We start from the raw sequence: 17,741 nt of genomic DNA on the forward strand, positions 1-17,741 counted from the left end.
TCCAAGTTTCAATTTTTATTGCATTTCAATGGCATGCATCATTGCACTGGAATCTTCTGAAAGACACTGTGGACTGCGCCTGGCAGAATGCAGGACCTCCCAAACTGGGACTTGGGATGGGTGATGGGTTTGACCAAAACATGGAACAAGCAAAACTAAACTGCACATATATGCTATACAACATTTTCAGATGTGGGATTTAGATTTTGAGACGTTTTACCTACAGAGAGGCTAATATGGGCTGGAATGTTACTGTGCTCAACTACAGCCACAGCATCTCCTCTGCTTAAGGAAGCTTATGGTGGAAGCACCAGGAACTATAGAATATCCTTGTGCTACCTCTTCCACAAGATGAAGACCTTCTATCCCAAACTGGCAACTCATGCACTCTCTCACTGACTCCCAATTTGAAGGCTTTGCTGTGAAATTCAGTACCAGCTCTATCACACAGACCCTTCACCATTTATCTCATGCAGCTCAGTCAGTACCAGTGACCAGGTCTCACATGCTAATGGCTGTCATTTAAAGATTGCTTTTAATGTAGAATCAGTCAAGGAAAAAGCAATTATTTTAAGGAATACTATTGTATTGATTTAGTTTGCATCACTGGGATATCTTAGCATAATGGATAAGGCATTCATGACCAGCCCTGTGAAAACAATCTTAAGATATAAATAATGAGGCAAGAAGGATTTGTGAAAGGGGCTTTTTCTGTTCTTTGTATTTGCTTGCTCTTCTTTTAAACTGTGTATCACTCACTTTAATGTACATATTCTGAATAGCTATGCAACTGAGAGTAATTCAATTTTCCCACCACAATCAACAAAATGTTCTTCCCTTGATCACTCCACTTCGTACATTACTTTGTGGCCACTTCAGTGTCAAATTCAGCCTTCCCTGCAATACCCAAATGCTTCTAACACAATTTACAGCCTACTTAGAGACTACCTTCTTGGAAATAATGTTAATCAGGATAATTTCTCCTCTTACTTTAAGGAGCTCTTGATTGGGTGCTTTCAATCAGCTGTTAGCCAGAGTTACCTCAGAATTTCTCAAGTTCTTATGGGGAAATGGGACAACGCCATTTAGCAGTCAGAGAGCATGTTTAATGGATCACGCTAATCTCAGGGAGGGCCTATGAAACTCTAATTTGTCAGGTTTCATTACATTCAATAATGACTCTAATTTTCCTGTAGTGTTCTGCTCACTAGTAAATTATGTACCGTACTTTTGCACCCCATTTTCTCTAACTCTGTATCTGGAAAAATTGAAGGTATCTCATTCTCCACTGCCACTGCCCAGAAGGGGCAGAAAAGGAGGGGTTAAGAGTTCACTGTCAGATGTATTTATCTCAGAGACAGGTATAATTCTTTGCAAACAGCTAAGTGTCAGTGCAAAACCAAGCTGATTCAGGGTAATAAAAGCACTTCTGTAAAGCTTTTAGGTGACACTATATCCCTCACAAGCTTTCTTCACCCCCGCGTCCATTTTATCATCCGATACCATCATTACCTTGACCAATCTGCGCATTATTTCCTTTCCAAACGGATCGATTTTAAACCAGCTCATCTGCTAATGCTCAGTGCAGGTTTGGGTGATTCTCCTATTGTTTCAATTATTTCCTTGAGGAAAATTCAATCCTGTTAAGCAAACAGTGCTTTTATCTCAGCTGAAGATGCGAGAGCTGTGGTCGCCACTGACAGATCAAGAGCTTCTTATGAAACCCTCCTTTCAGCTGTAGCACCCTCAAGTGACAGAGATGTCCCAGTTTAGCTCATTACGAGTAATAGACAGTGTTAGCTATAACCTGGCACATTAAATAGTCGAGCTAGTAAAATTAACCATGTATTTCTGGAGGAAGATGTGCCATCTCGGCAAATGATCTGGTGATCTCCTTGATTTTCGTCAGCTGCAGCAAAGGAATGGCTTCCCATAGAGCCAAACAAAAGGCACATATGTCTTCACCCCAATTTCCAGGGGCTAATTCTGGTTTGGAGGGAAATGCAGCATTGATCGAGATTTGAAACTGAACCTGTCAGGTTTTCTCAGATGTCTTTGGAGATTTGGCTTAGCAGTCCATAAGTAATGAAGAGTGTGCAGATGAGAAAGCCCCCGGGAGAAGAGAGTGATCACAAAGGAATAAATAGAGCAAAATAGATGATCTTCCATTTGCTGCTTATGGGTCAAGTCCACTGTACTTTCATACCTTTTCACTCCAGGATAACAGTGCCTATGTGCTTTCTGAACAGAGACTGAAGTGGCTCTGTCCACAGCCATGCAAAGTCCTCTTTATAAGTTACTATATACTGCGACTGGAGGCAAAGTAATTTGATTATAAATGTCTGCAGTCACATTTTAATCTCTACAATCATCTCCCAGGATAATTTTATGTAAAATTTTGCCAGCTATGCTAAGGAGCAGTGTTTATCAAGATCTGCCTTTCACAGAGTCCAGTATAGCGTTGCTGAAAATAAACACCAGCTCGGTTAGAGATTCCAATTTGTAGGTATCTCATGCCAGTGCTTACATGATTTTCCCAGTCTTGCTCAGATATGCATGAAGGGCCCAAAAGAACAGCCTTACTGAAAGCATGAGACCAAAGAGAGTCACTTTCTGTTCATTACTGCTTTTAACACAAGAGCCTGGTGCTGGAAAGACCAGCCGCCAGTGAAGTCCTGAGCAGAAGACATAGCTTTCCTACACATGACACTTAGAACTTGTCCAGAATAAACCAGGAGGAACTTAACTGCAAAAACTGTCACTAGAACCCTAGTCAGATGACAAGCATCATTTTACTTGAATCCTTCTAGCCCCCAAGGGAGTAGCTGCTGGGGACAAGGATTTTGGTCTTTTTCAAAGCAAGGGATTCAAATGTCTCTTAAACTTGTAAATGGCTGAAGACAAATGCAGACTTTGTGGCTCTGCCCATCACCAGATATCTAGAGATGCCCTAGTATGCCAAAGCAAATACAGTGAATAACCCTATTATTTCTATATGGCATTATCATTCCTGATTCGAAAAAAGCTTTTCAAGTGGAACGTCCTTTGCAATACCTGAATGCAGAAACAGCTTTCTGTTCTGCAGTGTTTTGCTGAAAATGTTTCAAATGGCCCTTGGTTTATGTGCCTGGGGCCAATACACACTCACTTACACCACGAGCCCTCATTGAGGAAAAAGCCAATTTGCTGTTCACTGCTTTAACATCAACACAGCAAGAATCAGAGCACTTCTGAAATATCCCCCATGACTGTGTTTGTGACTTGGGCACTCGGGAAATTCACGCCACTTTGAATGATGATGTTTTATTGGGAGAACATCAGAAGTAGCAAGATGTCTTATATTGACATATTGGTTCCACTTTGCTAGACATACAGGATCAAAGTCATCCCTGGCGGAACTCCATAACCTTCAACAGATGGGATAAATTTGGCCCCATATGCCCGTAGCAGCTGGGGACTACAATTGTTTTCCTATTTTCAGCCATATTCTCAGGATATGGAGCCTGATTTTCTGCATGTAAAGCAACTTGAGATTTTGGCATATGTGAAATGTGAGGCAAACAATTTGTATTATCATACATGGCCCTGGTAGGATTGTTAGGGTCATCTGCAGCACATACCTAAATTTTAAATTAAACATGGGCTATAAATAGCCTAGGAAGAATCAAGCTAGAGATTATTTTATCAGACACTCAGCAATCTGTTCGACTGGCTGTCCTGCTCACTAGACACAGCATCAGAGTCCTTTTTGAATGTAAAATTATGTTTTCTTCATGTAGCTTCCCCTATCATCTATTGTATTCATATAGAGAGAAGCAGTTCGTAAATACCATTTCACATTCCAAACTATTTACTATAGGCAACTACATCATTGCTTTGTTCAAATAAATTTACATAAATCATTATTAGACTGTTTTATCTTAGCAACTTTATTCTGCTCCCAGAGCACAAATTAAATGTGTGCATAAACCAGAATATTTTAGAGGGAGTAATTCCTGAATTGTCTATGAGACAGTAGATATTTCCACCTAATTTTTCATTCATAATGTAATTTCTTTAGTTTTCTCTGTATAGTTAAAAACTGCACATCTAATTTTCTGGGGTTTCCCTGGAAGTGCGCAATAAAATAGATGGCTGTGCTGCAATCTGTTCATCCATCAGCCAGTGCTTCCTTTGACTCACTCCACATTCTGCTCAAAATACTTTGTGGGAAAGGCCAGGAACAACAGTAAGTCCCACTTGCTGCTTGACACGATCGTATTAGGACTAAACTGCTGTTGTTAACCAAAATTTGCAAATAAAGTCACTGGAAAATAGATCTATTTCTAGTAAACATTTCTGTGTTTGGATTAATTGAACACAGCTCTCAGAATCCTCGCTAGCTCAGATTTACAGCTCGGCACCCACCCATGCATCTAACGAAAGGCACTGTTCTCCTCAGCCTTACTCAATTACAAAGACACACATCCTAATTGTGCTTGACTCACGGAATGCAAGGAGTGACTGGAGAAGAAAACCAGTTGTCACAGCCACCCAGTCCCTCGAGCCCAGCACTTCACCTTGCCCAGCCTGAAGGTGCAGCAGACCGGTGCAGCACATGGTTGGCTGTTCCCTGTGCCAGGCTCGCGTCCACTCACCAGTGCCACAGGCGGGAGCTGGATAACAACCAGCACCCAGCAGCGCTACAGGAATCCTGTGCTGCTCATCTCCACCCTGTGCCCCAGAGTCAGCCTGCAGAAGCAGTCCCCAGCACAGCTTCCAGCATGAGCACTGGTTTTGACAGACTTGGAATGCCCATGCAGGTCGACCTGGAGACACCGGGTCTCCGTACCAGGCTGCAAACTGCTGTTGAAAGCCCAACTGCAGCTTTTCCAGCAATGCTGCCACCACTCCCACAGCTCCCTGCTGTGCCACAGGACCTGGCACCTCTGCACCACAGCTATTACTGCCACAGACTTGATGAGAACTTCCGCATGACCCTTTCTTCCTCCAGAAAGGCAGTACACCATGTGTCTGCTGTCACATTTACTCCACTTGCATGTCCTGTTGTAGGCATTGCTGGTACGTCTCAGCTGCCAGCCCATCAGCTACACATCAGTTTAAACAGACATAAAAATGCAGCAGAAGCAGAGACACAGCTGAGAAGTCTGTATCAGCATTCAGTGCAAATACCACCTGCCCCCGTGGTGTTTCACTCTTGATCTCAGAGATAAGATGGAGTTGTGCAATCTGGAACTACATCTGGGTCAAGCCAGGACGGTGGGAGAGGTACAGGCCAGAGAATACTCTCTTCCAGGGCTTCACAACTTTGTGTTAGCATAGATAAATAACTGCTATTTGGGATAAAGGGTGGAGGGTGACTGCAGATAGTGGAAAAACCTCTTGCAGGTCCTTGCCTTTCTCCTTCCTGAGCATTCCTGTACTCAGAAACCAGCAGAATTTCATGCAGAGCAGAAGAACCAAATCAAATCTCTTTGCTTATACTTAATCCAAGTATACAGCATATCCTTATGGGTCTGACCAGATCAGTTCCAAACTAGCATATCACAGAAAATTGCATCAAATACAGAGGCTTTCCATCCCACAGCCACAGTAATACCATGTGAATAGCAAGCAACTGAGTACTGGGAACCCAGTGAAGCTTCAGTAATACAGCCATGGAAGATGGCAATAATTTATCATCTCTGCTGTAGTCTAATCCCAGATGCACCATTTGCTAATTTATTTCCATATGTACCTGGCAGACAGATTAATCAGCCATCTCTCTCTGAAACCTAGATTGCACCTCATCCCTTTAGTAAGCAAGAGAAAACAAATGTACACAGCAAAATAAGAGTCCCTTACAGAGGAGCTTTGTCAACCTTTATAGCTTGTGGTTTCGTTTTTCAGCTTAACAATGACTTTTCAAAAATCTAACACCCAAATCTACTTCCACAGCAGTGCACTCCTCCATCTGCTGAAGTCTCTTTGCTAACACTGGTGAAAATGAAGGCAGGTATAGAAAAGGCACATCCCTTGGATTTCTAGACTCAGCTGGAGACAGCAATATGGTCCAAGGAGAGGGCAGCAGCCCTGCACCAGAGCCAAGACCACCCCCACAGACGGCAGTGACTCCTCTGAGCCAAGGAGGCTGTTTCTCTGCCACGGTTTGCAGAGTAGCAAAATCAAGATAATAATATTTTACAAAACATTTTGAGCTCTACTGAACTAATTACTATTATCAGCTGTAATGTGCTTCTGATACACTTAGCCCTTCTTCTGGAAAACTCCACAAAGGGGCTGCACTTGCTGGAGCCGAGCAGCTGTTAGCACTTCAGTGATGTTATTGGTAATAAATACAGCGTCAATTCTACGCCTGGTGCCCTTTAAGGATCTGTTTGCAATCCACTCTTTATTTTGATTATAAGACATTATCTGCATTAAACATAATTAGTCATATTATATCATTTGCCAATCTAAGCGCAGTCACTTGACAAGGCAGGATGGAGTTGAATGAAAGCGCAGCGCAGTCTGAAGCCCAAGGAGATGAAGGGAGTGCGAAGTGGCACAGACCCAGGCAGGACACAGACTCAGGCATACCCCGGCCACAGGCTTTTTGTGAGAAGGCTGTCACTTGCATAGCCATGCTTCCTTGTGTCAGAGTCTGAACAGGCACATGCAAAATGTCATTATTAAACCATGCAAGAGTAATAAAGTGATTGCTGAAAATGAAATTATTTATGAGCTTCAGTAACCTCGTAACAGTTATAATAATCAAAATACATAAATATTTGGATATGCTAGTGACAGATGGCGTATACTGGAATAATCATACAGAATATGTCAGCTTTCAGAATCAGCTTATTCCAGAGTTGGCATGTTTCAGGGCTTTCTGCTCCTAAAATAAGCACCTGGTATTTGATCCTCCAAAAAAGTATTTTCACAAACACATGTGTGTCTTTTGATAGAAAAGCTATTGAGCCTGTCACCATCCACACACAGTACCCAAGTAACAGTGTGCTGCCACCAGCTTCCTCTGCTTTGCCTGCCTGTCTCTTGCAGAGGCAGTGGAGGCCTGTCTCGTTAGAGCTGGGGTTGTCAGGACAGAGTGACAGTGCCTTGCCAAAGTGTATCTGCGCTCTGGGTGTGATCCACTCGCTGCTGCCAGACAAACTGTTTCATCTGCAACCCCAGGAAGAACAACCCAGCTTCTTTTGCCTATGCTCCTGTGTCGGCAAGTTTGAAAAAATCCAGGGTTTGGGAGAGCTCTGGTTGGAACTGAATGTTCACTAACAATGATTAATACAACTACTGTGGACAAATATGTTTATTTGGGCATCAATCAAACAGCAGCCTGTGCCCTGGACTATAAAACCCAGAGGGAGTTAACAGCCGCAGGTGAAGGGAAAGAGAAGAGCAAAGGCCATGTCCCTGTTCTGCTCCTCCTGCCCCACAGCCAGGACAGTGTGGGACAGGCTGGCACGCCAAGGGAATGGGGACACTGTGCCTGCCCCCCACAGGGTTAGTAACAAATGGCAGCCTCCTTCCTCCCTGGAGGAGACCCTTCCTCACGTGCGTGTCTAAGCCCCCCAGTGGGGCCAGGATTTCTGCAGGCCACATCGTCCCCTCAGTGACTCTGAAACTCTTTGGCCATGGCCCTCCCAGGCAGTAATTCCTCTCCATGAATAACAGTATTTCCAGAAAGCTGTTTACAGCACCACAGACAGTAAACAGACAAATTTTAAAGATTAATAGGCATTCATTTATTATGTTGCACTCTCTTCAGTTTTCCCAGACAATCAAATTGGTAAATTAGAGCCATAATTTTCCACCAATTAATACCAGATGTGACACATTTTGACATTAAAAGAGTAAATATAAGAGAACTGTCAAATACTTCATATTCCTAATGTAATACTGTCTGAATAGAAAACCTAAAATCCGCATGCCTCAGACTTATTCTGAAACACAGACACAAAGGATGCCGATGTTTCCAAGTACTGCACGTTCACAGGCTGCGCACTGTCCCCTTGACAGCTGCTAACACTTTTCCCAAATGCGTGTTGACTAAAAAGCCCAACCCCAAAGCAGAATTTATACCTGTAATCCAGCACAGGACATACTGCCACAGCGTCAGAGGAGATACCAATAAAAAGCAAAAGAAAATGCCAAAGACAAATGGGAATTATTGCATGTTTTCAGCGCAGTACAGGACAAGGGTAGTTAGCAAAGCTTTTAGAAAAGAAAATTAAATCAAAAAATCTTGTTTTACTGCTTCTCTTTTCCAACAGTTTCTACTCTGTGACATTCCAGCATCAATTCCAGACCAGTCTGCAGAATCCCACTGTCCCAGAGTTACACAGGCTCTGTGTTAATACAACTGATTACAGTAACCAGGTCGAGGGGACCTGCTTGGCACACATGGACTGGGGGACAAACCTGCTCTCTGTGGCCCTCTCAGTTCCCTCAGGCAGGCTGGACCCTACTCCTCAGGACCCAGAATTGCTGCCAGCACTGTTCTGGTATCCAGAGAGGAGAGACATGAAGCTCTGGGAGCAATTAAAGCTCATCTCCTTTAAACTCTGATCACCTACAGTTTTGGGGAGGTGGGAACGTACCATAGAATAGCTCTCCTTTGCTTCAATTATCTCTATACTCCCTTTTTCCATATAGTCCCAGGCAGCAAAGATTTTTTTGGGCTGAAGGTGACTTAGCAAAGAAGGAGATAGCCCCTTCACACACCACATTGCCCCTGCCAGGCCCTCAAGCAAATTTACCTATGAATTTTCCCCATTCAGATCATGGAAATGAACTGGGATCACACAGTCTATCATCAGTGTTGCAGAGCCCTCACTTTGTCAGTGAGTCTGCCAAAAATTCCAGTTATCTCTTCCCAAATGCACCAGGCAATGATTTCTGCAGACTTCAGGTTTCGCTACACTTTAAAATAAAAGAGATTGAAAACACGAGGATGCCTAGAAACAAGAGGTCTTTTCCATTGGTGGTTGCTTTGCAACCTGAGGCAGCAGGCAAAGATCCACCATAATTATATCCCGTTGGCAAAGTCATTGAAGTAAAATGCAGCTGGGTGAAAATCACTCTCCCTCTTGTACCTCACCATGCTCGCAAGGAACAGGCTTCCCACGCACAACCATATGTCATGTTTTGCCAGCACAGCCAGGTAGCTGACGGGTTTCCTAGTGGCCAGAACATAACCAGCCAAATCTGGTACTCAAATCAGAAATCTTTTTCCTTGATTAGAAGACACAGGCTCTGATGCATTTTGACTCAGATTAACTGGCATCAACTGGCTCCAGAAACAAAGCTGGACTGGAAAGGGGCTCAGTTAAAATTGCAGCAACATTACCAGGAATCTGCAGAAGGGTCCCAGAAGAGTTCTGGATCGAAAGCAGACAGTGCAAACCTGCAGTCAACTGACTCAGGGGAGGACCAGCCCAACTGGCCCTACAACATTCATGATGGGATGAAATACAACCCAAGGCTCCAGAGTGGTTACACAGCCTGCCCCAGCCTCTGTAGACACTTTCCTGGAAAGATATAAGAATAAGGCTTGAAGGAGAATTGGACCCCAGGCAGGAATATCCCACTTCCAGGCTTTTCCCATAAATAGGCAGTGGGGGGGCAGAGGGGAATGGACTTTAAATGGTTTTGCAAGAGGAACCCAGAGAAAGCAAATCAACTACAACTGAGAAAATCCTATCTACTTAACTGTCCTGCACAGAACTAATTTTGCCTGGTGCAGCTGTGACCTTCACAAACATCAGGTCAGCAGCCTTACTATCGGCATATGAAGGTAGAAGATAGTCGTCCCCAAGCAGGCCTCCCGAATGTCAGAGAGAAAAGAGATCTTTTATAAAGCACAGTCTCTGGATCAAGAGGCATATTACAGAAAGATTACACTGCAAATCTAATCCCCTATCCCTAATGCTCAACAATCTGATACATGAACCTGCCTTTCATCAAAGAGCTGGTGATTGCAGTATTGGGCAATTTGAGCTACGGGTAGGCAATGGGGCTGCCAGCTGTGTCAGCCAGCTCAGGCACAGGTGGAAGGTCACACCAGCTCCTCCTGGTAAGGAGTCCTTACACACACCTTCATCCAGGTACACATTGTAGCACATCTGGTCAATGAGTTTTAAAAAGAGTCTTAACATTTTCCATAGTGCTGGTACAAACCATCTCCTGATCATCTTGTCTCCAGTTATTTGTAGAATGGCCACCAAATCTGACCACTTTCAGTCTTTAATGTTCAAACTGACTATGGACAACCTCATTCACTCCTCCCAGATAGGGCAACAGAGCACAGGCCAGAAAGAGTCGTATTTGTTAACCCTTTCTACCCAAAAGGCAGGCACACACAAAAGGTGCAGGTCCCACCTGCAGAAGGCAGAGGTCCTGGTCAAGGGAGCCAAGTGACTTGTACCAGAATATGTTGGCCAGTCAGTGCTGCCCAAGTGAGGACGCATTTCTAACACATGCTACTGGTGTCACCCCTCACCTTCCAATAGGCGCCATGTAGGTCTAGGTGGTGAAGCTGTAAGGTTTGTACTTCTAAGCTCAAGCACCAGAAGAAAAATGATCTTTCTCTCATAATCTTAAGTCAGGAATAAGCTCAAAACAAGGCAATATAGAAACATTGCTTTGAAATCAGAATCTGGCACATTAGCTACAAGAAGTTCCTTTGAAGTACTCAGAGCACATGGCCTAAAAAAATGTTTAATGGCCGTGTCTTCCCTGTAGGAGTGATCTCAGAGTGCACAGAAACTACCTGTGTCACAGACCAATGGTTTTCAACAAGTGAAAATATTGCTATATACTGTAAACCCCATTTAAGTATCTACAAATAGTAATGGGAGGAGTAAACTTCTTGTCAGGAAGTGTAAGTTTGCTATATGAGGAACCCTCATCACCAGTAAAAATTTTTAAGTGCTCCTCAGTGGAAAGAGGTGTAAAACCACTGCTGGAGATGCCTCTGTAATTGGCCATGGTACAAAGATTGGCATATACCTCTGCAGCTGAAAAATTCCTTAGGATGTTGATAAAATAATTTGGCCAAAGGGAGACACATGCCAAAAAAGTTTCATCTTATTTTATTCATTCAGTTCCTGTCACTTTAATAGAAATAAAAAGAGTTGATCCCATGCTCCATGCCTGCACAGCACATGTAAGCACAGTGCTCACCACCAGCACTTCTATGATCGCAGTGACCTTTTTTGTTATCACAACTCATTCTTATCGCTTCATTTGTTACCATACGCTCTTTTTTCAGGAGCCTGCACTCCTGCTCTCTGAACATGAATCCCAGACTGTCATCCTGAGAGAGAGGGGCACTTCCAAATCATGGATCTCCTGGCTTTGCTGAGAGATGCCTGCTAATGGATGGCTGGAGGTGAAAGCTGAACGGATTAAACTAGCACTAATTCACCAGTGGAACAAACTACTACAGGAAGCAGTGATCTACACCTTGTCACCTCTGACATGTCAGGATCCAAATGCAGACAGCATTTAATAAAAGACCAGTTACTGGGTGTACTTGTCATCTGTATTATATAGGGTGTGATGCTCCCTAGCACTTATGAGAGCTTCTCCACTTCAGATCTGGGGCTCTGGGACTCCTTGTCCACATACCCAGCAGACTGACTGCAGTGCTAGTTTTATGATATATGAGAAATGCGAACCATTTTGGATTTTTTCCAAATCAGGAAACCTTTTTTTTCCTCTAGCAATCTCCAGTCTGGAATTCCTCTGCTTCTGTCGGAGGAGCTCTTGGTGACTCACGTGTGGATTGGGAGCTTTCTCAGCCCACAGCTGAAGGCAAGGGTGTTAAATATTTAATAAAGAGACAGCTTTTCTCCCAAATGTTTTGGATAAATAGCTGGTAAAAGAAACCAAAATACAAAAGGGTTTTAGCTGCTGGAATAAAAATATCTTTTTCCCTTCCCAGCAACCACCGAGCTGCCCTCACCTGGGTTTTCTCCCTGGTGCTCACAGCTGTTCCCAGCTCCCACCACTGGCCCATGCCGGCACTCAGGAGGGAACCACACTTCAGCCAACCTCCTGCACCCTTACCCATCCTGCAGCTAGGCTCAGCTTCAGTTACTTAAACTACAATGAGGAGGAATAGTAAAAGTAGCAGAAGTTTTAACTGTAGTCTAAAAGCTGCTGTGGCCTTACAAGTGTGGCGCTCCTGGCCGGGCCCTGATGGTGCTAACAGTTGTTAAGCAACAGATATGGTAAGGGTGGCAGGGTGTTCAAGTAGTTTTACCCTGTAACTGTTGCCACATAGCAAGGCATGGGAGACATGCACCCTCACTCGTCTGTTTTTTAATAACAGGAAAGCAGTGAACATTCAAGAATTTCTACCTTTTAATGCCCAATTAAATATCAGTATTAAGGAAGTAACTGGACCTTCTTAGGTCCATGGTTTCCAACACCTAATTATCTGTTAACTTTATTCCATATGACTATTATGTGATTACGTTCTTTATTTCCTTTCCATAATTACCACCTAGTTAAAATACTCCAAGTTGGAATGCAAAAAAAGAAAATGAAAGAAGGGATGAAATTCTTGGACTGTGAATTATAAACTCAGTTTGGTATCTGCCTACAGACATAGCAGGATGAAATCCTTATTTAAGCATCAAACAGGATTTATTTAGGCATTCTGTTATCTCTGTTGAAGTATCAAAACAGCACATACCATTGTGCTGCTAAACCCTATCAGAGTTCCTGCCATATAGGGTGATAAGAGGTATAGACATTGGGTCAGGATTTGGCCACTGCTCAGCTGAGAGAGAAATGTGCTTTCTCTGTGGCTGTCCTCTTGTTAAATCCTCTGCTTTCAACTTGAGGGTATACACAACCATCCTCAGTGTTATGTGTAGCAGCTGATGATCTCCAAGACCCTAGACTTTTAGTAAAAAGTCCTGAAGGTGGTTTGCACCAAGTATCCATAGCACCAACTTTTCCTCACCAGGTCATTTGCCAAGAATGTGAAAACTGATTAATTTCAACTTGTGCGGCCATGAGCCATGACCTGTCAGTAGGGGAACCCTGGGCTTCAGGCTGAACTGTCACCTGAAACGTGCTGCTATAAAGGTTACCTCTGGCATTTATCATCCGCAGGGTGAGAGGCAGGACTCATCTGCTTTGGTGAACCTTCTTCCGAGCCAGTGGCACTGCATGGATGCAATCAGCGTGTCCTGCATTGTTCCAAAGCTGTCAACATCTGTCAGGAATAGTAAATTTTACTTTATCTTGTTTCAGTGGAATGAGTTTGCATAAAAAACTATGTAAATAATGCTAAGAATAATAAAGAAAATTTGTATAAACAGCATGGCAGTAATTACCCAGTCCTTACAGAGACTGGACAAGCACCACAGTACCACACTGCTACCAGCTGCAGCCCAGCTCTGCCATCCATGGAAGGAGGGTGAATTCTAGAAGAAGGTTGCATGGCTTTACTGGGTAAACTGCAAGACAGGATCCATAAATACAATAATACTTCCTAATGGAACTCACATTTTCTGAAAGACTGAAACTACGTGCCTACTCAAGCCAAAAGAAAAAAAAAAAAAAAAAAAGAGGCAAAATATGAAGAAACCAACTTCTAAGCTTGTTAGTGATACAAGCCAAACAAAGGAATAAAGACTAACTCAGAAACATCAAGTAGAGGTCAATGTCTGCCTTTCACTGTACCTCATATAAATACACAGTCCTTTCTACCCGCTTTGATGGACGCCTCAAACAAATCAAGCTCTTTGAGATATTTCACTAGACTAAAATCACAAATTCTGATTTTGCTTATGCATTGTTTCTGCTGCCTACAGTCTCCCCATCTTGTTTAAGTACAGCATGTATCTGCAAGCAGAATGGCAGCAGCCTTTCTTGCCCCATGGTGAGCACCAGCACTGAGTGGGTCAGCAAAGATGGTCAGCAGCTCCTAAAAAGAGAGATGGGCTCTTGCCCATCAGTAACCAGCAGACAGTAGCTAAATACCTGCAGTTATAACCATGGGAACAGCTAATATGCCACATACATGTGCAACGCCTTGTATCTGAGGATCTGTATGTATGAATGGTTCACCTTTCTATAACCCCTCCAAAGACAGAAATAACAACATTTCCCCTCCCTTCCCCTCCCTGCCAAATCTCTAAGTTTTGCCCACTTGACTCAGAGAAGGAGACTTTGCTTGCACTATCTTCAAATATTAATAGTGAACTGCCAAGGCACATTTCTTACTGTGATGCACTTGTATAGCTCTGAGTAATTCCCACTGGCATTAATGAGAATAGCTTATATAAATCTCTTTGCCTCATCCCATAATCACGATCATGGCTTTAAAGAGGGCAATACGCAATTTCTGTGCCTCCCCACTACAGGACAGGGCAATTCCTGTTTTCAGGTTCCCTATACATCACAGGTTAGTCAGGCTACACCAGTCAAACACCAAGTTAGGGCATCACCCCATACCTGTACCTCTCATGGAGCTAAACTACAATCACTTTCCTAAGGAAAGTATTTTCCTTGCCTGGATGTAGAACATCGTCTGAGCCATTCTGAACAGGTGGTTCTGCTTTGAGAATTTAAATTCCTGCTAGAAGGAAGAGCACAAAAATGCTTATTTTTGTTTACAGTAACATCTCATTATAGCAGTTACCATTATCATAATTCCATGGCCCCTTTTCCCTGCCAGCAGAGTTTAGAGGGCTTTTTTGGTGATGGAAAATCTTCCATCTCACAGTGACTACCTTAACTCAAAGTATTCATTTGAGGGAAATTCAAAGAGAGGAGACAGCATTTGGTCTCAGCAGGTGAATTCCCAGGTCCTGGGACCTTGTGGGAGAAGTTGGCTCCTTCCCCAGCCACAGAACTTCCTCAAACCATCCTAGGAGGCCTTTTTGAGGGTAAATTTTCCCAGTACCATTGGGATGCTGCAGCTCTGCATTGCCAAGCAGATATGCCTGTCTAATTCTGAAACAACTCTATTCTTGCAGTGCAACAATGCCAGCTCATCCAAGCCCAGTTAAACCCCCTAAGAATGATTCACAGCAAACTGAACCATATTTGCTTTCAGTTCATTATCACACTCACAACTGGTAATTTTGGAAATTTTATATTCTGAGTTCAGCAGCAGGCTACAGGCTGTACACCTCTTGCTACTGTACATGCCTGAGAGAGATGCCTTTCTCTTTTCTCTGTCCCCCTCCCTGTTCTGCCTCCTTAGAGGGGAATTAAGGCAGCAGAGAACTGTAAAAGCTCTGACAGTATCCACACCACAAAATCCTAAGTAACACACAAACCAGAGGAAAAGCTGTCTTTAACCTGCTGGACCAGTCCCAGGATAAATGTTTGCTCTAGGCAAGGACAAGACAAGTAGGTTCTTTAGTATTTTTTGTTTAATATCCTTTTAACGTGAGCCTGGACTGGTGCACAAATGAGCACAACTGCTCAAATGAGTCATACTTCTTTTTTAGGGCCTTGTTCTGGCAAAACTCCCACTGAGCTCAGCAGGGGTTTGGCAGAGTGGGAAATGAGGAGCAGCCCAGGACCCAGATCTGTGGGATGGGTACATGAACACAGGGCAGCATTTGATTAAATACATCCAAGTTCCAAAACCTGTGAATATCTGTAATCTTCACAAATGGCAAAACAATACAATTTAAACCAAAATGCTCAGAGACAAGACAAAACCAGTGCTGAGATGCCAGATTGCATCGTTATCAGTTCTTAAAGCTCATGGTACCTTAAGTGCATTTAAAGGATCATAACTATTACAGCCCAATTACCACTGGAACCCCAGAGCAGGTGCACTCATCTAAACCAAAGCCTCAGAGAAAGCAATTCTAGCTAAAATTGCTACAGGATTTTCGAAGTGTGAAAGGGACTTGTTGAGAGTAATTAAAGGCTCCAGGATGTAAAATAAAAAGGACATATCCTATCCAGACACATGGGAAAGAAAGCACCAGCTCCAGATGACGGCAGGAGCTGAGCTTCCCAGCAACTGAGTGGGCACTCAAAGAGGGCCAGGGCAGCCAGGCCAGTGGGGTAAACAGGGGAATCTGTCTGCATGGACCCTGCTTGATACCATGCCATTACCACAAAGTAATTAATATGACAATTACTGGCTAATGTGCATGCTATCTCCAGGTAAACATGGTCTCCACCATAGGATGGCATGGCCAAGGGAAGACCTCAGCAAGCAAAGGAGGGTGGTAGCTGGTGTGGAGATCACAGCCACAAATTTAGGGTAAGACACTTTGGTGCTATCAGCTGATAGCACCAGGAGGTTTGGGGAATGCAGAAACCAGCAGCAGAACAAAACATACAGCAATGCTGAGTCACACACTAAACTGGAGTCAAATGAAACCCAAACAACACCCCCCCAAGCACAGACAGAAAATAGAATATAACAAAGGAAGGCAATAGAAAGGAACAGGGTTCCCAGGATGTGCTGCAGATTGAGGTGGGATCCCTGAGCCCACCGTGGGACATGTTCCTGGTGGCAGATAAAGATGAGAAACACAGGATTGCTAATTAGGTTATGATACTTCTAATCTTTCTTCTGTTAAAGAAGTACTGTTGTGGGATGGTCTCAGACTCTGGCTACCTCTGAAGGGAAAAAAAGCCATGTAAGTCAGAAGTCTAGGAGTTTCAAGGCTATTCTGAGGAGACTGTGCTTGAATTCCAGGGTGCAGCCAGCAGGGAAGGACTGCAAGGAGCAGAGGAGCAGCAAGGTGGTATCCATCAGGACTCTGGGGCATTGCATACCAAATGTTCTCTGCTTTGGGTCACACCACAGAAACTAGGTTCTGGGAGGGGCCTTGGTCCCCTACCCTGCCCTGGGAGCACAGCTAGGAAAGCAAGCCAAGGAAAACAGGCAAAACCAGCATTTCACATATTTCCCCCCTTTTCAAGAGCCTATGTGACATGCTGTCTTGGGATTTTCACAGTCCACGATGATGCCTGGGCACTCCAGCTTAATCCTGAAAGTCAAAAAGAAATTTAAACATTGGAATAAATAAATAGCAGTGCTACCCTGCAGAGGGTATTAAAGCATTAATTTCAACAGACAGATGGCATGGAGGGAGAAGGGCTATGTACAGAAGAGTGGAACCAGGAGCTGGAACTGAATTCTTGACCCTGGCATCCCTATACAGTTAAGTATCTCCCCCTCCCATTAAAAATGAATTTAAAAAAAAACCAACAAAAAACAACAAAACAAAATACCACACATACACACAAAAACCAAACCAACACCAAAACCCCAAGAAAACAAAAAAAAAAAAACACCGAAAGCAAACTGCACAACCCACCAAAAAACCCCCAAAACATAAAAACACAAACAAACAAATAAGCCCACAAAAAAAGCCCCAAACCAAAACCCACAACACACCTTCCATTTGTAGCAGTAACAAGGCCATGAAAGTGGTACCCAAGGTTTGGCACAAGCTGATAAAGGAGATCTCTCAGAGGAGATGCTACATTGTTTCCTGCTGTCCAAATCCAAAAGCTCCTGCTGTGCTTTGCCAGCCCCGCATCCCTGGCGGTGTCACGCTCCAAGATGGAATGCCAGGGCCCAAGGCACTAAGCAGGAAAGGGGCAGCACACCCAGCATCATCTCTTTCTCCCACAGATCAGTTGAGTTCATGTGCTAACTATCTGGACAATACACAGCAACAAGGAAAAATTATGGGCACGTGCCTAGATCTCTGACTGCCATAAATTTGTAATTTTATTGC

The 17,741-nt window shown here is 43.6% G+C and overlaps 1 protein-coding gene across 5 annotated transcripts in view; it reads right to left on the reverse strand.

The window, feature by feature from the left end:
* FOXN3 (forkhead box N3) overlaps positions 1 to 17,741 on the reverse strand; it is a 205,468-nt gene that overhangs the window by 154,175 nt on the left and 33,552 nt on the right. For 3 of the 5 annotated variants that reach the window (XM_058831310.1, XM_058831301.1, XM_058831260.1), the window contains exon 2: positions 13,104 to 13,228. The exons of 1 other annotated variant lie outside the window; for it this stretch is intronic. The gene's annotated coding sequence lies outside the window, so the exon portion shown is untranslated. Of the gene's footprint in view, positions 1 to 9,346; positions 9,528 to 13,103; positions 13,229 to 17,741 lie in introns of all 5 variants that reach the window. One more of the 5 variants, XM_058831275.1, reaches the window with a different exon arrangement.

The sequence above is a fragment of the Poecile atricapillus genome, chromosome 1 (assembly GCF_030490865.1).
Source record: "Poecile atricapillus isolate bPoeAtr1 chromosome 1, bPoeAtr1.hap1, whole genome shotgun sequence".
NCBI lineage: Eukaryota > Metazoa > Chordata > Aves > Passeriformes > Paridae > Poecile > Poecile atricapillus.